This window comes from Pezoporus flaviventris, unplaced genomic scaffold (genome assembly GCF_033815535.1).
Source record: "Pezoporus flaviventris isolate CSIRO_AGI_PZ_B2104156 unplaced genomic scaffold, CSIRO_AGI_Pfla_v1 ptg000057l, whole genome shotgun sequence".
NCBI lineage: Eukaryota > Metazoa > Chordata > Aves > Psittaciformes > Psittacidae > Pezoporus > Pezoporus flaviventris.
In genome coordinates, this window is record NW_026892605.1 from 5,652,828 (window position 1) to 5,677,703 (window position 24,876).

General features: G+C 43.1%; 1 long non-coding RNA gene across 1 annotated transcript; it reads left to right on the forward strand.

Moving 5' to 3' along the window:
• The first annotated feature begins 437 nt into the window (after positions 1–437).
• Positions 438–6,158, forward strand: LOC133277497 (uncharacterized). Its single transcript, XR_009746231.1, has 3 exons — positions 438–558; positions 5,835–5,990; positions 6,092–6,158. It is a non-coding gene; the product is annotated as an uncharacterized LOC133277497 (long non-coding RNA).
• Positions 6,159–24,876: the final 18,718 nt, after the last annotated feature.

Below are 24,876 nucleotides of genomic sequence, written 5' to 3' on the forward strand. Positions count from 1 at the left end.
GCTCTTCCCTCTGGCTCCGCAATTTTCCTTTCTCATTACCTGCGGGAGATCTATTTTGTTTTATTAATTGAGAGTGTAGTTCTTTGTTGATTTTAAGAAGCTCCCCATGAGCCTGCAGTGTGCGCTTGCAGCCCAGAAACCAACCATGTCCTGGGCTGCATCAAAAGAAGCATGACCAGCAGGATGATGGAGTTGATTCTGCCCCTCCACTCTGCTCTGGTGAGATACCACCTAGAACACTTTGCCCAGCTGTGGGGCAACAACATGAGAAGGACGTGCACCTGCTGAAGCAAGTCCAAAGGGGCCACAAAAATGCTCCAGGGCCTGGGGCACCTTTCCCATGAAGACAGGCTGAGAAAGTTGGGGTTGTTCAACCTGGAGAAGAGAAGGCTCCAGGGAGACCTTATGTCATAGTTTAATCTCAGCTGGAAACTCGAGAACTATGCAACCGCTTGCTCAGTCCCACCTTTTTCTCCCCCCCTCTTCCACAGGGATGTGGAGGAGAATTGAAAGAATGTAAATCTCATGGGTTGAAATAAGACCAGTCCAGTAACTAAGGTATAGTAATACAAACCCACTACTACTAATAATAATGATAAGGTAAAAAACAAAGGGATACAATATAAAACTAAAAAGCAAAAGGGAAAAAGGAAAACAAAAAACCTTCAAAACAAACACAAGTGATGCACAATCACAAAGATGTTGAACAAGACCGGTCCCAACACTGATCCCTGAGGGACACCACTCGTTACTGGTCTCCAGCTGGACACTGAGCCATTGACCACAACTCTTTACGTGCGACCATCCAGCCAGTTCTTTATCCACAGAGTGGTCCATCCATCAAATTGATGTTTCTCCAATTTAGAGACAAGGATGTCATGCGTGACAGTGTTGAATGCTTTGCACAAGTCCAGGTAGATGACATCAACTGCTCTACCCCTGTCCATCAGTTCCGTAGCCCCATCTTAGAAGGCCATCAAACTGCTCAGGCAGGATTTCCCTCTTGTTGTCTTTATTAAAATGATTTATTTAAGTATGTCTGTATTTTTAGACAGTCTTATATGCTGCTGAGTGATGTGGAAATATGTAATGTAATTTCCAAGCAGAGCTTATTCATGTTGAAAATTATAAGTAGGACAATACTTGTATCAACCAGTTTCTCAATGGCATTTAATAATAAAGGCCATTACTTCCATCTGGGGAACCTTAAAAGATCTTAAGTATGCAGTGAGATTGAGTGCACCATCAGCAAGTTTGCCAATGACACCAAGCTGTGTGGTTCGGTTGATACGCTGGAGGGAAGGGAATGCCATCCAGAGGGACCTCGACATGCTTGTGAGGTGGGCTGATGCCAACCTCATGAAGTTTAACCATGCCAAGTGCAAGGTCCTACACCTGGGTTGGAGCAACCCCAGGCACAGCTACAGGTTGGGCAGAGAAGAGATTCAGAGCAGCCCTGCGGAGAAGGACCTGGGGGTGTTGGTCAATGAGAAACTCAACATGAGGCGGCAGTGTGTGCTCGCAGCCCAGAAAGCCAACCGTATCCTGGGCTGCATCAAAAGGAGCGTGACCAGCAGGTCGAAGGAGGTGATCCTGCCCCTTTACTCTGCTCCTGTGAGACCTCACCTGGAGTATTGTGTGCAGTTCTGGTGTCCTCAACATAAAAAGGACATGGAACTGTTGAAACAAGTCCAGAGGAGGGCCACGAGGGTGATCAGGGGACTGAAGCACCTCCCGTATGAAGACAGGCTGAGGAAGTTGGGGCTGTTCAGCCTGGAGAAGAGAAGGCCACGTAGAGACCTCATAGCAGCCTTCCAGTATCTGAAGGGTGGCTACGGGGATGCTGGGGAGGGACTATTCAATAGGGACTGTAGTGACATGACAAAGGGTAACAGGTAAAAACTTAAACAGAGGAAGTTTAGTTTGGATATAAGGCAGATATTCTTTACTGTAAGGGTGGTGAGGCACTGGAATGGGTTGCCCAGGGAAGCTGTGAATGCTCCATCCCTGGCGGTGTTCAAGGCCAGGTTGGACAGAGCCTTGGGTGAGATGGTTTAGTGTGAGGTGTCCCTGCCCATGGCAGGGGGCTTAGAACTGGATGATCTTAAGGTCCTTTCCAACCCTGACTATTCTCTGATTCTATAATTCTATGACAATACAATTGCTCACCACTCACCCACTGATACCCAACCCAAACCGAGCAGCGATTGTCACCTCTCAGCCAATTTCTTCCTGTGTGCTGTGGTATGGAATGCCCTTTTGGCTAGTTTGGGTCAGGTGTCCTGCTTCCTCCTGGATTCCCGTGCCCTTCCTCACTGCCAGAGCATGAGACTGAAAAATCCTTGTTCAGGGTAAGTGCTACTTAGCAACAGCTAAAACATCGGTGTGTTATCAGCATTGTTGTCAGACTAAAGCCAAAACACAGCACTGCACCAGCTACTAGGAAGAAAATTAACTGTTACAGCTGAATCCAGGACACCTTATAGCAGTCTTACAATAACTAAAGGGGTGAAAAAGAAAGCTGTAGGGGGACATTTTACAAAGGCATGTAGAGACAGGGCAAGGGAGAATGGCTGAGAGAGGGTAGATTTAGACTAGGTATAAGGAAGGAATTCTTCCCTGTGAGGGTGGTGAGACACTGGAACATGTTGCCCAGAGAAGCTGTGGTGCCCCATCCCTGGCAGCATTCAAGGCCAGGTTGAATGGGGTTTGACGCAGCCTGGTCTAGTGGAAGGTTTTCCTGCCCATGACAGGGGTTGGAATGAGATGGTCCCTTCCAACCCAAACCATTCTATGATTCTTTTAGGCATGTAATGAGCTAGGCAGTAGCTCTGCCTCCTCTCAAACACCAGCTTAAAGTAACTGGCTTCTTCTCACTGGATATTTGCTAAAGGAGACTCACCCCCCGCCACTGAGCCCTAAGGTACTCCTCCTGCCCCCTGCTGCTGTGCAGCACTTAAGACAAGTGTCCATTTATTTACTCCAGCTGTGCAATATGCAATTAAGAACAAGACTAAGTGATGCATTTTCAATCCCTCTTCTTTAAATCCTGCCTCTCCTTTTCTGTCCGTGGTAATTGGTCTTATCTGCTACTTATTTTCTGGCTCATACAAGACAACAGTCAGAAAGGTTACCTGTTCTTTCACTCTCTTCACATACTCAGGAATGTTTCTAGGAAAAGCAAGCTAAGGCGTTGCATATCTGCATGCGGTAAGAAAAAGAAGGATTTTTCTTCACAGAAATATGTTCTGTGAAGTTATTGCACAGTGTGAGAATATTGTGGCACTGGGTTTTCAAGTGTGGCAGCTGAAAACATATTTTTTGTATCCTTGGGAAAAGCAAAACCAGCTCTTGCTGTGAGCCTGTACTTGCTGGATGTGTTAGAGCAGGAGGGACTGGGCAGAAGCTCCTGTTATTTTAACATGTCCAAATAGGCTTCTTACACAGGGATGTCATGGAGCATCTCAGAGAAGCAGGAGTCAGGATAAGGACATGAATAACTTTAAGTACTTAAGGTACTGTGTTGTCAAAATTTGAAGACAAGGGTGTAACTACTTTCTGTGTCTTTTGTTTCTTTGTCATCTCCCCTATGTCCCCTTTGTTAAAAACACTAAGTTAAAGATCCCTGAAAGGTCAAGGGCAAATATACCCACAGCAAATGTTAAAGCGTCAGACAGGGGTTGAGTTGGTTTGGGATCTGGTGGAGGTGCTGTGCTCACTCCAGCCTCAGCAGCCTGTGCAGGGGAGGCAAACTGTCCCACAGGTTACTGCTTCTCACTGCCTCCTGCATCTTGGTCTGCAAGCCAAAACAGCAGGAGCTGCCCCAGGGAAGCTGATGTTTATTAATGCACAGTTTTTGCGCAGATCTCCTGCAGAAGGCACCTGTCCTTCATGTCAGGCAGAAGAGAGATCCTTTTCTAAACTTAGACACAAACTTCAGCAACCTTAATGCTTCAGGAATCTCACACTCCTGCACATCCATCAGCTGTGCAAGGATGTGCCAGTGGGCAGGTTGTGCTCTCCCTAGTATTCACCTAGAGGTGTTCACAAGCATTTAGGCAGAATTATTATTGAATTAAATGAACACCAAAGGGGATTCTAAGCAGACCGGGTGCATTAGAGCGATAAAACTGATTGGGTGTGCCAGGGCTGGTGTGATTGGAATGACTCTGAGGAGAGCAGTAAAAAGATGGACAGGTCGGCCCTTGTTCTGCCTCCTCTGAGCATCCCTTCCCCTGCTGGTGAAAAAGCCAAGGAAAAGAGAAGCAAAGACTGTTCTAAGCTCATGAACTGAGGGTCTTGCCTTTATGGGGTGTTAGCCACAGCAAGGGCCATGCCCAGATCTTGTGCTGACATTCAGACTGCAGACTTCCCACAGCGCTCTGCCTGAGCAGCTACTTCCAAGGGCTGGGCTGAACTGGTAGGGATACAGCAGTGGGCACCTGCTGGGAATACTGTTAAATGCCTTTCCCAGTATTTCAGGAGAGTGCTGCTGCAACAAATTGAAATCTCAGCCAGCAGCTTCCCTGGGGCTGTTCTGTGTGGCAGCAGGGATGGCTGGGTGCTGCAAAGAACCTGGCAGGCTTTGGTACACTGCAGGCACATGTTTACTGGGCAGGCCAGCAAGGCTGCAGCCACCAAGCACACTACCAGTGAGGGCAGTGGGATGGGATACTGCTTGAGTGTTCCTGCTTGTCCCTGGAGCAGAAAGGCACCTTGCATGGAGGATATCTGGTCCTCTGTGGTTGGTATCATGTAGAGTATTAGCTGGTGTTCAAGTCTCATTGTAAGCAAGCAAATCCACTGAATAACAAAGGGATTAATATTTGGAAAGGGCAAGCCTGAGTAAAAGACAATATGTGGTTTGTGTAGTCTGCTTGGGCTAATAAACCCAAGGGTAGGATCTCAGCAGGTCACAGTGACATGCTCACACGCAGCAGAGCCTATGCTTGTAAAGGGCAGCTTGCCCTGCTCGCTCCAGGGCCTGGCAGAGGGGCAGGCTGCTGCTGGAAGTATTTTCATACAAGAGGAATTATGGATTGCGCACAGCAACAGACTCTTTCTAGTTCTTGTATTCTTTCGTCTATGTCTCTTACAATGGGACTGTATGATCTTAAAGGTCTTTCCCAGCCTAAATGATTCTAGTCTTAAGTTAGTGGGAAGTATATTTTATTGTATGCATCTGAAGCTGGTGGAAACTGACTTTCATAATGGTGCTAAGCATGAGCACAGAGAGATAGAAGCTACTTTTTATATTGCCACATTAGAAAAGCTGAAACTGAAATATTTGTGATAGTGATATCACACTTAATAGGCCATGCCTCATGGTTTGGGCAGCCCAGAGAGGGTGTGCAATCTCCATCTTGGGGGAAGTTTGAAACCTGACTGGATGCACTGAGCAATGTGTTCTGGGTGACCTGATAGAGCACGGGTGTTAGACAAGATGATCCAAGAGGTGCCTTCCCACCTCACCAAGTCAGTGACATTACAAATGATGAGGTTTCAGAAGCTTTGGCATATTTTTGTATTTCTTAAGATCCTTCATATTGTCTGAGAGAAAATGAGACTCTCTATGGATCAGTCCCCCGTTCCCTCTGGTGAATGGCTGTGGTGGGCTTTTTGCCTGGTGGCAGCTCTGAGAACAGCTGCAGCACCTCTTCAAAACACAATCCCTGAGCTCCAGCAGCAAACTGAAAATTGATGAAAAACCCTAAAGTGAGACAGAAGAGTTAAACAAACAAAACCACAAAAAGTATCCCACCAAAATCCCTTTGCAGACTGGTCCTTTTTTTCCAGGCTTTAGTCACTCTGTATTTACTCTCTGGCTTTTTCAGTTTCCTACAACCTCCTGTTCTCCTGAATAAGTGATATCTCCATCCCCAAAATGCGTCCTGCCGTTCCCTTTGATGAGACACGATCAGCTTGATAAGCCCATTTCTGCTGTGGGTTTGATTCAGCTGTCTACAAAAAAACTTGGGTTCTTGGAAGAGGTCAAAACTGGAGTGCATTCCTTTCTGGCTGGGTTTATATCTTTGCATACAGACTGCACTGAAACTACTTCATTAATCTCTTTTCTCTCACACACCCACAGCTCACAGGCAGGTGCTGAGGGAAAGTGCTTGCTGCAGGAGACCTACAGAGACAGGGGAAAGAGGCAAAAAGGACTTCCCTTCTGAAGCAGCAGTAGCTGCAAAAATCAGACTATCCTGTGTAAAGGTTTATCTGATTTGAAAAGAAAAAAATATCTTGAGAAAATAAATGCATTACAGACTAAAATTTGACATTAAGGAAGACTGACCTCTGGTTCTTTAGAGGAAAGTTTAACTATTTGTCTCTGTCTTACTTTAATACTGCTTTTAAATCACCTACTTTGAAAATAGATTCATATATTTCAGTTTATCTACAGTGTAGGGAACTGATGAAAAAATTCTTTGCTGAAGGAATGTCTGTCATTAACGTGTGGTACGAAAAGGTTTGATTGATTTGTTCTAGTGTCTGTTTTAACACATCAAACTACAGTGTTTTACGGTCTAATCTGTCATTTCTTAGAAGAAAACCATCAGCTGATGATTTTAATCACTCATTCATTGCCTCAGTTGGCTGGTCATGAAAACTATATCTTTCATAGGAACTGGCTTTGAGTAATGTGGGATTGCACTTTGTTTCCTTTAAGTTAAACCATAGCATTTTCCTTGGTGTCGTCGGGAGGGTGTTCCTCTGTTGTAGCACCTCTCAAGCGATTCCCTTTATAGCTGAAGAAAAAGCAGATACCTTTTTTACCTACTCCGGTATATTTCCTGAGGGATTCAGCAGCTGTATAAAATTGCAAGATCTTCCAACTGTAAGATCTTGATTGGCCCTTCCTCCTCCTATTGGGCTCTTGCTCAGCAGGAGGGGAAGGAGAGGAAAATCAGCCTTGGCCAAATGCTAAATGGTGCATGTGAACCTCCTCACATGTGCTTGTGTTCATGTGCTGTGTTCAGCAGATTCAGGCCAGGGGCTCTCTGCCAGGGTGCTGGGAGTCTGCAAGGGACCATGCTGAGGACCTGAAGGCCTTGCAGTGTTCAGGGGCTGGAGATGCATGTGCTAATGAAAACTGAGGCCATACTTAGAATCCCTTAAATGCAAAATACCTGTTAAAGCCAACAGTAAAAATAAGGCAAGAGGAAGAAAGGAGTTATTCCTCTTAGAAAATGATTTCTGTTCTTTGTTTAATTGCTTATCATAGAATCATAAAATGGTTGGGAAGTACCTCAAAGATCATCTGCTTCTAACCCACTCCCAGAGGCAGGGACACCTTCCGCTAGACCAAGTTGCTCCAAGCCCTGTCCAACCTGGTCTTGAACCCTACCAGGGATGGGGCAGCCCCAACTTCTTCGGGTAACCTGCGCCAGTACCTCACCACCCTCACAGGGAAGAATTTTTTTCCTTATATCTAATGTAAATCTCCCTATTTAATCTCTAATATTAGTCATTCACCTTCCATTTGCATCTTTAATGTATTCTGCCATGTATAGTGCTGTAGACTTCTGAAAATGTCTGTGAAATTAGAGTATGATTTGAATGGAACATAAAAACTAATTTTATTTAGTCATATTATCTTCAAACTGAAGCCCAGTGTCCAGGTTGTATCCTGTTGCTATTTATTTCTTGAACTGTCAATGTGTCTTGGAGCCTAAATCCTCACTGTGTGAAGTGCTTATGGAAAAGGGTCCCCTCTGCCCTGTCTCCTCATCTCCTCCTCCAAGGCGATGGTTTTTTTTTCTCTTATGCAGCTTATGTATGTTTTATGGACAAGGCAGGTATCACATTAGGTGGACTCAGGATTAATCCAGTGAGAAAAGAGATGCAGGGATGCACCCCAAAACATGATCAAAGCCCAGTCCTGGCATGCCCTCCTGGACAGCTCTAGCACAGATTGCCTGCTGTGGTCCCTCTCCAGGAGCAGTGGTGTGCAACTGGCTCAAGCAGTGTGCTGTGAGCAAGCCACCTCCACTCATCTGCACAGCACCCTTCAGCCATATGGTGACATTTGCATCTTCATCCATCGCTCAGTATAACGAAAATACAGGCATTTGTTTTGCTGCACCACTTGTCTTCCAAGAATGTCTTGACATTTATGTACCACCAAGAGACATTATGTTATATCAGGTTTTTATTCTTCTGGCATTATCTACCCTAATTAAGGCTTTCGCTACCTGCTTCAGCCATCTAGCAAAAGTAAAAATGAGGTTTTTTTAATTTCTGAGTCTTTTGAAGTTATAACAAAGGAAGCAGTTGATGACAGGAGGATGGGCTCTGCATCCCTGCAGCCTGTCTTGAAAGCTGATCCTGCAGTGCCCTGCAGTAAAGCTCTCCATGGCATGTTCAGAGCAAGCCTGTGTCCTCAGGTGACTGGCACCAAGGGTGTGTCCAGCAGTGCCAGTACTGGAAACACTATCCCTTAGCACTGCATCTCTATTGTAGATCAGCTACTATAAAACAAAGGAATTGTGTTCGTATGACTGTTCATATGATACTTTGGAAAGCTAACAATGGCTAGGCTTAAGTCAGCCTGAGCAATTGGAAAAGCACTCACCATGCAGGTGACTGCAGGCAGTATCCATGGGTGCATAATACATCTTATTGTCCTCATCTCCCTTTCCTGGAGTGTAGCCTGGGTGGGCAGTGGGGCGGGTAACAAATGGGGCAGCTCTGTGGAAATACTCCAGGCTCTTGTATGATACAAGTGTCTCAGCACCTCCTGTAGATGACCCAGTTGTCATCTGGTGCCATTTGCTCACCTTCAGCTTCTGCCAAGTGCTGCATGTCATGTCCTCTCTTCTAACCTTCCTGACGTGCACCAGGTCTGGTCCAAACACACGTAAGGCCACATGCAGGATGTAAATACATAGTTTGCTACTGAACAGCTGTAGTTTCCTACTTTTGTTCATGGAGGAAAATGTAATGGTTTGGAAAAAATGAACTACATATGAGGAAGAGAAATTATCTACAGCTTTTACAGGTTTTATCAGGCTGCAAGGCAAGAACATTTTTCTTCCTCTATGCAAATGGAAGCAGCTTCCTATAGCATTTATGGAAGCATCTTTTATATGGGTACATATATCAACTACATATAATACAATTCCTGGACTCTTAGATATGCTGTAAGGGTCATCATCAGGATTTAAGCACAGTGAGCCAGAGCAGGTAGAGGGTTCAACAGATGATTAATCCTTCTTGCTTGACTAGCAAGGTTCTAACCCTGAAGGCTCTAACTCAGACAAAGGGACAAGAACCTTGAGGGTGTCCACCCATTGCATCTCCCCCAGGCATGGGTGAGCAGTTCTATGACCCAGTCATAGCTTTGCGTCTGTTCAGCCACTTCTTGCAGAAGACTTTCATCAAAACTGGAGATGTTTTTTTCTGCTATTTCTTTTTTGAGATTGTTTGGCATATTAAGCACTCCTGTATTTAATGACAGGGCTTTTCCCCAGTGTGGGGCCAGATGTCCCACCTGCCATTAAATCTCTGAAATGTCAAAGTAAAACCAGAAATATCTTAAAATCACAACTTGGTTAAGGAAAAGAAGGGATTTTTCTTTTCCTTAAAAATGTTTGAAGAAAGACTTAATTAGAAATGGAGCCAGGTCAGTCTGACAGTCTATGCCAGTGGAAAATGAATTCAATAATAACCTGAGAAATGATCACTCCTTGGCACAGCTACTCTGCTCCCACCACAGCTAGTGCACTTGCCTGTACCTTGGCTGGAGGGAACTCCTGAGACCAGTGCTGGCAAAGACAAGCAGACAGGTAAATTGCTGCTCCAGATGGAGGTTGGCTGGATGTCAGAAAGGTTTGTTATTGTGGAACATAAAGAACTATCCTTATCTTTAGTGGGAGACTTGTTCACTGCTGTGTGTCAGGGGGAAATACATATTTGGGGAATTAATGATTGTCTCTGTCTGTAGCCTCTAAGGCAGATACCTTCATGTTTTAATTGTTACTACTGAAATCGTCCTGTCTTTGTAGTCTCTATGCTCTCTCTTATTAGCAGAATTGGTAATTGTATTTTAAAATAATTATAACATTTCCTCTGTTGAGCTTAGCTCATTTAGCCATTGAGCAAAGGTTAGAGGGGATATCTTTTAATAAACATGTTGGGTGGTAAATGCTGAAGAGAGGAAAGAGCTCTTTGAGTTGAAGGATAATATCTGCTGAGGATCAAATGGCTACATATTGCTCATGAATAAATTCATATGGTAAATTAGAAGACAATTTCTGATTATCTGAAAAGACAAGTTCTGAAAAACCCATTTGGTCAGGAAAATGGGGAACCTGGACTTGTTTCAAGATGGAGCTTCATGTCCTCACATGAGGGGCAGAATAGGTGAAGGAGGAATTGCTGGAGAAAAGGGGTGAGTTTTGTTTTGTGACACCTGTGAGGGTGCAAGAAATTAAACCCGAAGTGTTTTTGAAGAGACACTGGATTCCTCTGCTAATACCGTGCTTGTACTGCCATTGCCTAGTGTTTCAGCTGTCTTGGGTGACAGTAAGAACACATCTCCTTTTTCTCCCTCAGCACTGGTGACTGGTGACCCAGAGTGGTGGTGACACTCATAGTTGCTGCTGGGGCATTCACTTCAGAAGGAGTCTCAGTGCACATCCTCCTTCCTTCTCTGCTTAAACTCATCACCAGAACTCGGTCTAGATGGAAGAGATAACTGAGGGCTTCTCATGTCTGCTCTGGTGCCATGATCCTCTCCTGCCTTGTTGATCCATCCAGGTGAGGGGTCTTTCATTATTTTTTTGCAATAGCACATCAATTTGCAGTTACAGGAGACCCACTGGTGTGAGCAATGTCCCTGATTTCTCTTGCTCTCTTCCTGTGGGTGGACCTCAGCTTATTACTGTGGATTTCGGGTTTCTTGCAAGCTAGGATGCTCTGTGACTCGCAGCATATCCTGGCAGATGGGTGGATGTCCCGGCTCCCTCTATACTTGACACTTGCTGCCTGGCACCTTCTGATCACGGCAGCCCCTTGAGCTTTGCATTCCTATATGTCCTATATGTACTGCATACTACTACCCACTGCCCTGCAAATAGCTCTGGAAAACCAGGGGCGCTGCTTTGTAAGGTTCTTAGTCCAGGGTGAGTTTTTACAATGTATGTATTACCATATCATATTATCATAAGATAATTATTAAAATCACCTTACTGTATCTTCTGCACACTTTTTTCATCAATCATACATGAAATCACAAAGTTCTATTTAAATGAAGATATTTTTGCTTAGAATAAACTGGGCCTATGGTAGCTTCAAATACAATGTTCACAGAGTGGGAATTGTTTGCAAAAAAGCTGCTTGTTTGACTATGCAGTGTCTCTTTGACCATAAGCAGTCTGGTGTCTTTGAGCCACAACTGCAGAGTTGAACCTTCTCCCATAGCAAGTCATACCACCCCCTGAGTGCATCACTTGTAGCACTAATAGAATCATAGAATCATAGAATCGTTAGGGTTGGAAAGGACCTTGAGATCATCTAGTTCCAACCCCCCTGCCGTGGGAAGGGACACCTTACGCTAAACCATATCACCCAAGGCTCTGTCCAACCTGGTCTTGAACCCTGCCAGGGATGGAGCATTCACAACCTCCCTGGGCAACCTATTCCAGTGCCTCACCACCCTAACAGGAAAGAATTTCCTCCAATCTAAACTTCCCCTGTTTAAGTTTTAACCCATTACCTGTTGTCCTACAGTCCCTATTGAAGAGTCCCTCTCCAGCATCACTATAGGCCCCCTTCAGATACTGGAAGGCTGCTATGAGGTCTCCACGCAGCCTTCTCTTCTCCAGGCTGAACAGCCCCAACTTCCTCAGCCTGTCTTCATACGGGAGGTGCTTCAGTCCCCTGATCATCCTCGTGGCCCTCCTCTGGACTTGTTCCAATAGTTCCATGTCCTTTTTATGTTGAGGACACCAGAACTGTACACAATACTCCAAGTGAGGTCCCACAAGAGCAGAGTAGAGGGGCAGGATGACCTCCTTTGACCTGGTGGTCACGCTCCTTTTGATGCAGCCCAGGATGCTGCCAGCCCATGTTCATTTTCTCATCAACCAACGCCTCCAAGTCTTTCTCCCCAGGCTGCTCTGAATCTCTTCTTTGCCCAACCTGTGGCTGTGCCTGGGATTGTTCTGACACAGGTGTAGGACCTTGCACTTGTCATGGTTAAACTTCATAAGGTTGGCATCAGCCCACCTCACAAGCATGTCAAGGTCCCTCTGGATGGCATTCCTTCCCTCCAGCGTATCAACCGAACCACACAGCTTGGTGTCATCGCAAACTTGCTGAGGCGCACTCAATAACAGTGTCCATGTCAGTGATGAAGATGTTAAACAAGACCAGTCCCAACACTGATCCCTGAGGGACACCACTCGTTACTGGTCTCCAGCCGGACATTGAGCCACTGACCACAACTCTTTGTGTGCGGCCATCCAACCAGTTCTTTATCCACCGAGTGGTCCATCCATCAAATTGATGTCTCTCCAATTTAGAGACCGGGATGTTGTGTGGGACAGTGTCAAACGCTTTACACAAGTCCAGGTAGATGACATCAACTGCTCTACCCCTGTCCATCAGTTCTGTAGCCCCATCATAGAAGGCCACCAAATTGGTCAGGCAGGATAGTTGAAGCTCAGTTTTTACAGACAGAAAAAAAAAACAGTTTTGCCTGTCATCTTTTGTTATAGTCTTAAAATGTTGGAAAATGCCTTTGGATGCACAAATCTGGTAGGTTTGAAAGCTAAAAAATCTGGTAGTTTTGACAGTACAGTGGGCACACTTAAACAATATTGTGTTTTCAGAGAATTTAGTTTTTCTGTAAGAACGTGGTGTGACATCTCCTCTCTCTACTCTGTATTTGTACGACCCCACCTGCAGTACTGTGTTCAGCTCTGGGGACACCAATAGAAGAAGGACATGGAGCTGTTGGAGTCGGTACAGAGGAGGCCATGAAGATACTCAGAGGGCTAAAGCAGCACTGCCATGGAGACAGGCTGAGAGAGATGAGGTTGTTTAGCCTGGAGGGAAGGTTCAGTGGGGGCCTTATAGCAGCTGTTTATATGGAAGTGATTAGACACTGGAACAGGTTGCTCAGAGAAGCTATGAGTGGCCCACCCCTAGAAGTGTCCAAGGACAGGTTGAATGGAAGTTGTCCATGCCCATGGCAAGAGGGGTTTGAATGAGATGATCTTTAAGGTCCTTTCCAACTCAAACCATACTATGATTCTACGACATAATCTGAGAGTGTGGCTTATCCTAAAAAAGCAGGTTCTTTTTGTATCCTTCTGCACTCACTTTTTGGATTTCTCTTTTGAAAACTTCATACATGAACTACAATGGATTGAGAGCCCAATCTACCCTAAAATAAAGCACCTACAACTTCTGGGACCATGAAGAAATGTAAATCAGACAGTATGTCTATTTTCCTAACACTTGTGCTGCTGTTGCATATGTTTTGCCCACTCTGTGTGGAAGACTGATCCTCTGCATGTAGGAAAGCTGTGAAACTTTCTATGTAGCATCATCAACATGCAACCCCACTTAGCCTGTTAACACTCCCAATCAATATTTTCTTTTTTTTTTCTCTTTCGTGGGGGAGATGTTCTGTGGGGTTTTTTTGTTGGTTTTTTTTTTGTGTGTGTGTTTTTTTTGTTTGGTTTGTTTGTTTGTTTGCTTGCTTGGTTGGCTTTTTTTTGGTGTGTTTTTTTGTTTGTGTGTGTATTTTCTTTTCTGTTTGGTTAGTAGGCTGTTTTTCCTCCTCTTTCAGAGTAGGGTACAGTAGGAGTATTAAACTGTAGTGATCAGTTTTGGTTAATGAAAAATGAAAGACCAAGCTAGCTAACCTATAAGGAAGATTTCTTTTGGAAATGCCAGCAAAGAGAAAAAGAGAGTGACTGATCCAGCAAGGAGACACCTCTGAGGAAGTCAGTCCTTGGGCAATTCCACTACTCCAAAACCTGGAGAAGTACAGATGTGTCTGAGCACAAGCATGCTGTAGTCGTGTTTCAACAGCAGTATTTGTCTTTTTTTTTCAGAACAGCATTTTATACGAATATTTTTATCTTTCACTAGGGAAGAATTTTTTGTTTGGAAAACACAGTCTGGAAATAATTAACCTTACTTAAGGTTATGCTTTTAATTTTAAGCACTTCATCATGGACAAGCTAATGAATTAATCATGGATATCTCAATAAAGAAATCCAGTAGGTCAATAAATTGTTCATAATCATGTCTACTAATTATACAATCATAGAATAGTTAGGGTTGGAAAGGACCTTAAGATCATCTAGTTCCAACCCCCCTGCTGTGGGCAGGGACACCTCACACTAAACCATGTCACCCAAGGCTCTGTCCAACCTCGCCTTGAATACTGCCAGGGATAGATCTTCCCTGAGCAACCCATTTCAGTGACTCACCACCCTTACAATTATCTGCAATCATAGATGTGCATAAGTCCATCTCTAATGCTAACCATGGGAGCCTGGCTCATTGTTTAGGAATTCTTTACAGTTAAAAGTCTGCATAAAAATTGTGACCACAGATTGTTAAAAAACACCCGTTTCATAATCTGCCACCTGTCTAAGAAGCATGTGGGTCTGTTACATTAGTGTCCCCTGTAAGGGCATGTAGTCATTTCCAACTATGCATGGGGCTTTTGTGCCTTAAAATACCAGAACTTGCTGTGCCAGGTAAGGTTTTTCTGGAGAGCTTTGCCATTGTCCATAAACAAAATCAAATCAGTCTGGATTGTTACAAATATTTTTGTCACTCCTCCTAGTTTACAGGATCCTGCAGATTCACTCCCTGCACGAAGAATAACTGCCTTGTCCTTTGAGGATACCTTTTCACTATGTAGAAGCTAAGATGCGCATCCTTGCAACTCTTAAAACGCAACTCCTTTTTCCTACTCAGAACGTACAGCAGTCATACGGTGAAGAATAAGATCAGTGCCATCACTCAAAGACTTTAGAGTCACTAGTGTAGAGTGAAGGCTTTTCTTGACTATCCAGGCAGTGCATGTAGCCTGATGTTGCTAGATTATTCTTCAAAATCATCTAGTGTTCATGGCTGTTTAGTCTCTCATCGCAAGTGATGCACAAAGGCATGCAAATACCTGGGGTTTTTAGTTCCATTGAAAAGCCTGATTCCTTGTGGACTTAGCAAAAACCACATGGTACCCACTGCTAGGCCAAAGCAGGCTGTGAAGATGGTGCTGTGAGAGGCCTATGGGCTGTCCGAATGGTATGGCTGCAAGCATATTTCAAAAAGCCCTTGAGTCTACAGAGTTTATCTGTTTTATGCAAGAAACAGTGGGCTTGTAATTCATTCTTATACAGTATTAATGACATTAAACAATCTTTTCCCAGATGATCTGAACAGAGATTGCTATTTGCTTCATTACATTTAGATTTACAACAGAGAATAAACTTTAGAAGCCACTACACAAAGCAGTTCATAGTGTGCCTCTTCAGAGGTATTAACTTCTCCCTTTTCACACAATCCCTGTGTAGCATCTGAAGGGTTTCCATGATACTTCAGCGAGGCATGTGCCATTCTGTAATACGTCTTCAGAGGGAAACACAGTTGCAGAAGAGCATTTTACTTTAGAAATATTTAGAAATATTTTTATTGAGAATAGAATCTTTCTGAGTTCCAGGTCCTATTAATGTTACACTGCTACTGTTCTGGTGACAATAATAAGAAGCTGTGAAACCAAGGCTGGGTCATGCATGAGAATGGGAATGAACCTCTTACAGAGGTATCAAAGTTGAAAGCACTGTTCATAGATGCTATCTGGCATCAGGACTTTGAAAAAAAATGTAAATTTCAGACTGAGATTTTCTGCCTGCAGATATGAAAATAGGATCCAAGCCTTCCTGAGCCATCAAGTCTAGTCTCATAGGATCATAGAATGGTTTTGTTTGGAAAGGACTTTAAGATCATCTAGTTCCAATCCCCTGCCATGAGCAGGGATGCCTCACACTAGACCATGTCACCCAAAGCTCTATCCAGCCAGGCCTTGAACACTGCCAGTGATGGAAGATTTATCGCTTTTTGGGTAACCTGTTAAAGTGCCTCACCACTCTCACAGTAAAGAACTTCTTCCTTATATCCAAACTGAACTTCCCCTGTTTACCTTTAAACCCATTACCCCTTCTCCTACCCTTGCAGTCCCTGATAAAAGTCCTTCTCCAGCACCCCTGTAGGTCCCCTTCAGATATTGGAAGGCTGCTATGAGTTCTCCCACTATCCCTGCCTGTCACTTCTTGTTTTCCCAGTTGCATGTCTGTCAAGACCCACTTCAGCACATCGTCTTGCCCACCTCAGAGGTTGAGATGCTGCTCCAGAGCCTCTCGTGCCTAGGCTAAGGCCTTTTGGCCTTAATAATTCTTCTTTCTGGTATTCACTTTATCCACACTGAGAAAAATCCCGCCACTCTTTGCCATGGCTAACTCTTCCAGGATGTTTCATGCCCTTGCAAGGACTGGCCAGCCACTTTTACCATCTCACTATGTGCCTGCTCTAGTTATCATCCGTTCATACTACAGATAAATGGCTTTCAACATATGCCATTGCATTTAGAAATCAGATTATGTTAGCAATTCATTTTCTATATTTTATAATAATATCATTTAATGTTAGTCACTGGATGAGGTAAGCTTATAGACTGATGGATGGGAGCTCTGACCACACTTCTGTGTACAGACATGTTCACCCCCTCTCCATCCTCAGGAGAATTCATTATCCCTTGCAAAGTGGTGCTTACAGAGTTTTGCTCCAGGAGAGCCCATAGTTGGTGGTTTAGGCACTCAGGAAGGTGCTTGTGGGCTCAGACACTTTTTGATGAGGTTTTCTTGTGGAAACCCTTACTATGGGGATCTGGACACACCCTTTGGGTCCACAGAGTCTTTCCAAGTGACAGCAGGGACACAGGATGCTGACGAGCTGCTGTGGTAGATAAGTAAGGAGTCACAGGGTCTAAACTGGTGACTCTACATCTTGGAATGGCAAGTTGATAGTTTTGGGGCTCCAGTGCTGCACTGTACCTTGAGTCATTTCCCTAGTTCATGGGCACCAGTCCAGCCACAGTGGCCTGAGCACCTTCACTTCTTCTACAAAATGACAGAGCTCAGAGACCTCAACCCATGGTAGCCTGCCATGGGCTGGGAACTCTCTGGTTGAAAGGCATGGATGCTGGGGCAAGGTTTTTTGTTGCACCATTGCCTTCGAAAGGGAAATAGCACTGAAATAGAATGAGCAAGTGGTTCAGTGTTACCTGGAATATTTTTGTAGAAACCATGGTAACAGTCTTCCTCAAAATAATAGCAGCTTTGCTGTCTGGGGGCTTATCCTGCACCTGCCTAAGCTGTTACCTGTGGCTAATCCCCTTCCTGTATTAGGGTTTCCTGAGCAGGTGAAGCCAAGCACCTGAGTAATTGCTTGAGAGTTTGGTCATTCAACCGTTATGGCTTCAGAGGAACAGCTTGAGAGTAATTTTCTTAGTGAAATCTCTGCATATGCATATGAGTGTGCATGTCTGTGTATAATTTCCACCTAGACAACTTTAATTTATTGATGCATAAAAGCTTTTGCTGCTTGCAGTTCACCCTACATTGTTCTTGTACAGACAAACCACTCTTCAGTGCTGTTAGAAAAACGTTATTTATGGCCTAAGGAAGGTCTAATTTTTCATTATATTTTATCATTCTGTTTTATACTAATTACAAACTGGAACTCTGTTTATTTACTCAAAACATGGTGATTCAACAGTATTTTTAGGTACCTTGAAAGGCAATGTGAAATGCAGAGAGAAAAGTTGCTCTTCAAGAGGGCTCATTTTCCCCATGCACAGGGATACCAGCATTATGGATGCATGGAGGCACTCGCATTTTGCTCATTCTGCCAACTTATGTGTATTTCTGCTATTTAATGTTCACTGGGAGAAGGGTATTTTGGGGGACTTCTAAGGACCAGTTTGGTCTCTGACCTGTTTTATTTGCTGAGGTCTGTAAAAAGCATCTTCTCAGCAGCTCTTGCAAGAGCATCTTCTGATGCACCAAATGGGTCACACTCTGCCCTGCCAGGGCTGTTTTGTACCTTCTGGGCTACGGCAGAGTGTATGCTTCTTCATATGGGGAGCTGGGCAGTGCTATGGCAACTCCTGTGTTTGTCACCAAGCTCTTGCAGCAGGACAAAGCACAAAGAGAAGCCACTGGGGAATAGCCTATGAACCCTTGTTCTTCCTTCCTATTTTGCTGCAACCTCCCAGGCAGCTTATCTGTCCTGTTAGCTTGAGTTTGAATAATAGCTAAAGTAATCATATGATTTTTTCCCCACAGATTTCTGAACTCTACAGCCATATTCAAATGGGAGAATAATTCATAAAAATAAAATAAAAATCCAAGCATTCCAGGCCTATGTTTCTTGAGGACTTTTTATTAACATGAGTCACTGAACATTGTTATTAAAATGAAAACTATTGTCCTAATTGCTACAATCAGAGCCAATGTTTTGTAGCTGAAGTTCCTTCAGCTGCAGCTGCATAGAGCCTGGTGCTTTTTATTGAGTCCAAGAGAACCAGGATTTGAACAATACATTAAGGCAAAAGAAAAATCTCATAATTTTGTTGCTTGATATGAAGATCCATCTGTAATTCAATATCATCATTCTTAGATGGCAATAAAATAATTTTGAGCCAAGGTACAAATCTGATGGTAATTTCTTTTTTTAACTGGACAGAGAAATTTTCAGCTATTTTTAAGGATCTCTCCATGATAAGAGTACAGAAATTGCTTTTACTTGATACGATTTCACATTAGGACTAAAAGTAAATTTCAAACTGCATTTCATTTTCAGCTGTAGGATATAAAATCATGAGCTACAACAGAAAGTCATGTACTCTTCCTATCCTTTGTCTCATGAAAAAAACAAGAACAATAAAAGCATGGAGGGAAATAGTTTCCTACGCAAAAAAGCTCCACCACATAAGGGTGAAATCAAGAAGCTATGTGCCTTCCTATAGAATACATTGTACCTTGCTTTAAGGAGAAATTATTTGCCCACTGGAAGGTCAGGAGATTGTGTCTCCTGCCTATCTTAGCTCCTGCCTGTGGTTCTTACTGAATGCACAATCTTTCATCCACTGCTCTGATCATCTGAATAATAGATATTAAGACTGAAAGATATCTCTAGTTATTTCTTCTGACCAACATGCCATGTGCTATAAAGATTCATCCTGGTCCATTGATCTATGATTTATTTTCCAGAAAGATACCCATTTTTGATATGGAGAGACCAAGTGATGGCTGAACATCAATGTCTCTTGGTGCTGTGTTCCACCTGTCAGCATCCTCACCTGCCAGACTTTGTGTCATCATATCTCTTAGGAGGAGATGTCTGCCATCAATTCTTATTATTCTTAGCCTATGCCAAAGATGGCTTGTGTTTACCGATGGTTGTATTTCAGCAAGCAGTTCTTCTGTTTCTAAGGAAAAATAAGAGTGATTTTCTCTTAAAGGTAACGAAATGCAAGAAATGGCTTTACTGAAATTTAGACTTGCCCTCTCAAACAGAAACCCAGAAGGCTGTTCATGATGTACTGAATCTCAGTTTACTCATAGCAAGGAGGTCATATGGCCCAGGTGACCAAGGGTACCAACACCTCCGTGGAAAGCTGCAACTGACCCACCATCTTCAAACCTGTGATTGTCACGGTATACAGCTGGTGCCAATGACCTCCTGCCACTGCCTAGAGCCAGGCTGTCATCCCTGCTGTATTGACAGCTTGGTCTGCAGGAATGCTCATCTTCAGGGTCCTAACCCTTATCTTTGGATGAGGGTTTGCTGGTGTTACAGGCAACTTGCTGCTGGCCTTAAACTGCAAGCAACATAAGCAGATGCTTTGAGAGGCTTCTGGCAGGACTTTGATATCAAGGGTTGTTAAAGACCTTATACAAAGAACTGTAGAACTCTTTGAATATATCTTTTTGGATCTTGGTTAGGCAGATACTTCTGGCTATGTACACCTGTATATTAGTGAGACACACAGACTCTATTTCTTCCCCTTTGTTCCCTTCCTCACATTGTTTGTCCTCGGGGAGCTTGAGAGAAAAGACTTTCATGCCATACTTCTGTAGAGACAGCAATGGTTTTCCTTCCTTTCCTTCTTTTTGCAGAAACTCCAAAACTTGGAAAATCTAAACTGACTGTCAGAGAGCAATTGATGGAAGTTTTACCCAGCCAAGAAACACATGAGCTTAAAGAGTTCTGTAGCAGTATTATGTAACACTTCAAAGCTCAACTTCTCTCATCAAGACTGAGCATCCTGAAGCTATAGAATTGTGCTCACATTTTGTGTTTTGGTCAAGAAGCTTGCAGGTGGTCCAGAGACCTTTTTCTTTTTCCCAGCAAGGAGATATCTGTACTGATCCACACTCCTATAACTTCTAGTATAGACTCTTACAACTCCTTTTTTCCTCTGTCTTAGTATGAGTGCTATAGGAATCCTGAAATTGTACAGCATGCAGCTACATGCCCCATAAGGAATGACAACCAATGCAAGCAATTCACACTTGTGCTTTGCTAACCGTGTTTCATCCTCCTTGATTTCAGAACAGAGTTAAAAATCCTCCTCATCATCTTCAAAGTCATTGATGGAATAATGATGAATACTCTGCTTTAGGACTTCTCCATCCTCCATGGAGATGGGGAAAGCTCCATGTTCAGGGGAGGATAATATTTCTGGCACAGTTTTTTGGTTGCAAGGGGCATCTTCAGTTGAGTATCCCTGTAGAAAGAGGAGACTGAGCTGAGCATGAGCCTGACTGTGAAATAAAGAGCACATTCTTCTTTCAGAGCAGAGATTGATACTAAAGCATATACAATGGCAGGGAGAGTGGTACTAGATGATCTTTAAGGTCATTTGCAACCCAAATCATTCTATGATTCTAATGCATGCTAAAAGAAATAAAAGAAGAACAAGACACCTAACCTCCTCCAAAATGTATTTATTCACACCCCACAGCAGGGCAAGGGAATGGTCCGAGCAAGCAGGAAGATGGGGTGAGCTGTGATCAAGGTGTTGTCCCCAGGCTTTATCTCTAGGCCACTTCTGCCCAATTTTCAAATCTTTCTAGACCTTCCTATTTCACCTATAAAATGATGGCTTTAAATACTGCTTTTGTCTTTTATCCAGATAAAATGAGATTATGTTAAACATAAGGGATTGGGATAATATGATGATGGGGAAAATACCATTTGCTTTTGAATTTATGGTCCTACTTTGACAAAATCAAGCATAACATAACTATAAAAGATTGTTTTCTAAAGTTACAAACGGCGGACAAATGAAGAATTAAAGGTATGCTTAATCAAAGCCCTTGGAGCAGGTTGGGTGAAAGTGGCCATAAAATTACTCATTATCATATTTCTAGTCTGGACTGAAAAGTTTGAGCTTTCCCTTCTTTTTCACTCAACCGTGCTTTCTTTAGAAGGCATATATGACGGTTTGATCCTGCTCCTTGCTTAAGTAAGACCATTTTTTTCTACATAATAACACAAGTCCAGAGCGCATGTTCCACTTGTGCTTTTCTGAAAAGTTACCACAGTGGTGTCATGCCATGTTACAAATGTGATCAAACTGTTTATGCCAGTAGCAGTCCATGCCCTGATTAAACCTCAAATAATAGCTAATGCTGAAGAAACTGCTGAGCTGAAAAAGCCAGCCCTCCATCCTGCTTGTCAGAAAAAAAACTGGTTAGATCTAACTTGCAGTTAGATCTAGTGTAGCAGCCCTAGCAGTGTGGCTCAAGTCTGGGGAGATGTTCAGGTCCTTTTATTTTGTCTTAGAAAACCATACTGTAAGAAATTACTTAGTCTAGCTGGGATTTAATAAAGCAGTTATATTTTATGTTGTGGAAAAGTATGTTGATGGAAGAACATATTCTATGAGAAATAAGCTGTGCCCTCTCCTAATGGTTGTCTCCCTCTCCTGGTTTCAGCAGTAGCAGTCATTTTTCTCCTTCTTGGTAGCTGGTGCAGTGCTGTGTTTTGACTTTTGGCCTGGGAACAGAGCTGATAACAATGATGTTTTGGTCTGGCCAAGGACTTTGTGAGCCTCATGTTCTGCCAGGGAGGAGAGGAAGCCAGGAGGAAGCAGAGACAGGACACCTGACCCAAACTGACCAAAGAGGTATTCCATACCACAGCACGTCATGCCCGGGGTGTAACTGAGAGTTACCCAGAAGGGCTGGGACTGTGGGGGTTAGAGGAGGTATCGGTCGGTGCTTGGTCGGGCTGAGGGGGGTGAGTTATCAGTCAGCTGGTGCTGAGGTGTTGTATTCTCTTCCCTTGTTATTTCCTGTATCATTATTATCGTTGGTGGTAGCAGTAGTTATACCTTAGGTACTAAACTGTTCTTATCTCAACCCGTACGAGTTGCATTCTTTTCGATTCTCCTTTCCATCCCTCCAGGAGTAGGGGGAGGGAAAAAAAGGGGGGGGGGGGGTAGTGAGTGAACGTGCTGTCTGACTGGGTTTAAATCACGACACTCCCTTAGGAAGGAGGGCTGTTGGCTGTGAGGACTTGCTATTGCACTGCTTTGCGGTCACGGTTCTCACTGCTATTAATTAACGGGAGTCAGCAAACCCTGCTTGAAGAGGGAAAAAAATCAAATCACTCCTTTCCTTCCCTTCTTCAAAGCTTTTGTAATTTTGTGAATACTGCAATTACTATTTTGAAATCAGTAAGCTCCAAATTGTCAAATTACATATATACTTATGTTAAAAAAAAAAAAAATTGTGGTAATGTAAATTCATTGGTACTAGTAGGAAGTACAGTGGTGCGAAATGAAATCAGCCACATTGCTACTGGAAAATCTGTGGTGATTATCAAGCTACTAGAAGGTTCAGGGATTATTCCCAATTAATTTGATATACATGATATTCATTGCCTTTGCTGTACATACTAGTTATTCATATACTAGCCGATAAAAATTAAGCTATCCATAAGCCTGAAGGCTCTACTTTCATATGCAGTTTAATATGCCAATAAGGACAATGCAATTTCCTGAGGATGAATAACTAGGGGCTTGCTGAGAGCTAATGTGCCAAGGTGTGCACAGAAACAATCACAACCTTCTGGTCATTAATCCCTGGGATCAGCATGTTCTGATTATTACTATGTAATTAGTTAATAAAGCTCCTTTCAAAGTGGAAGAGAACTGCTTTCTCTGAGAACAATGTGCATTGCATCATCATGCTTTATTCATTCTGGATGAATCTGATTCTCGTTTAAGAGGATGTATTCTGGGAACTTAACATCTCTACTGACATGTGTCTGTTGTTTCCAACACTGCAAAACAAAACATGGTGATGATTATGGATTATTTTAATCTTAAGCAAATTTTTAAGAAGCAGTTTACAGTGGGATCAGTGTTTGGATTGGGTATAAAAAGTAGAGATGAATGAGGGAAACTGATATTTCAGAGACAGACGTTTGCATATGTGACTTGGAAGAAGATGACATGTAATCTGAACAGCAAATATTTTCACTTTCTGATGTCCAGAAATGGGGTGATATTTGATTTAATTTTTACTTTAAATTACTATTTACAACCAATTTTTTAAAAAATAATTGCTTTGAAGAGTAGCTAGTTTAAAAAAAAAAACAAACAACAAACCCAAACCATAAATATTGGTCTGTTTTTATTTAATGCATATGTTGCATGACATTTAAATGTAAATTGCCGAGTCAACGAATTTGGAACTCAAAACAACTTAATATTAGTGCTTTTCATGTCAGCTGACAGAGCAAATTCATTGAATAGAATATTCACAGAAACAAATACAAATAAACCTCATCGTAGTAATTGATGTAAAATATTGTAATTATTGTAAAATATTAAATGAATACTTACAGATTGGGGCTTGGCTTTGTTTTGTTTTGGTTTGTTTTAGTGTTCTGTTTTGTGTTTGGTTTTGTTTTGTTTTGTTTTGTTTTTTCCCAGGAGTACTTGGCCCAGGTTAACTGATTAACTTCTGAAGCTAGAAAACAGATCCTTCCCACTCCTCTGTGGAAGTTTGATGAGTTCAGAAAAAGCAGTTGAGGACTAAATCCAGCCAAAAATTGTCTCAATCCCCAATCAGTAACAGCCTGATCTCCTTCATCATTAAATAGGTCTTTTTTAAGATACAGGTCACCGAATCACAGAACGGTTGAGTTTGGAAGGGACCTCTGGAGATCTAGTCGAACCACAGTATAAGGCTTCCCACAATGGAGCTGATATGGATTTGTATAAGTAATGAACAAAAATGTCTTTCTCCTAATACCATTAAATCAGTAGTTTATTTTAATTACAAATCTCTGATGGAATATTAATGGAAACATCTTTGTAGCCTTTTATCGTACAGCAAAACCTGAAGAAAAGATCGATTAGGTAGTGGGAGTCCAGCGTAGGGCAGTCAGGACACTTAGGGGCTGGAGCATCTGCCCTGCAAGGGTAGGAGGGCAGCCTTAGAGACAGGGCTACTTCTGCCTGAAGAAGGGAAAGCTCTGGGGACACCTCAGAGAAGCCTTCTGCCTACAGACAGGTCCCTAAGAAGATGAAGCCAGGCTCTCCACAGGAGTGCAAGGCAGCAGACTGAGGGTCTAAGATGAAACAGAAACAACCCACAACATATATAAAGGGAAACCTTTTTCCATGTGGGAACAGTCCAGGGTGAAGCAGACTGTGAAGAGAAGCGTAGTGTCTGTGTTCTTGGAGCTTTTCATGATGGGGCTGGAGAAAGCACCAAGCCATGTGGACTAACATTCTTGCAGCTGCTGTTACGAGCAGGTGGT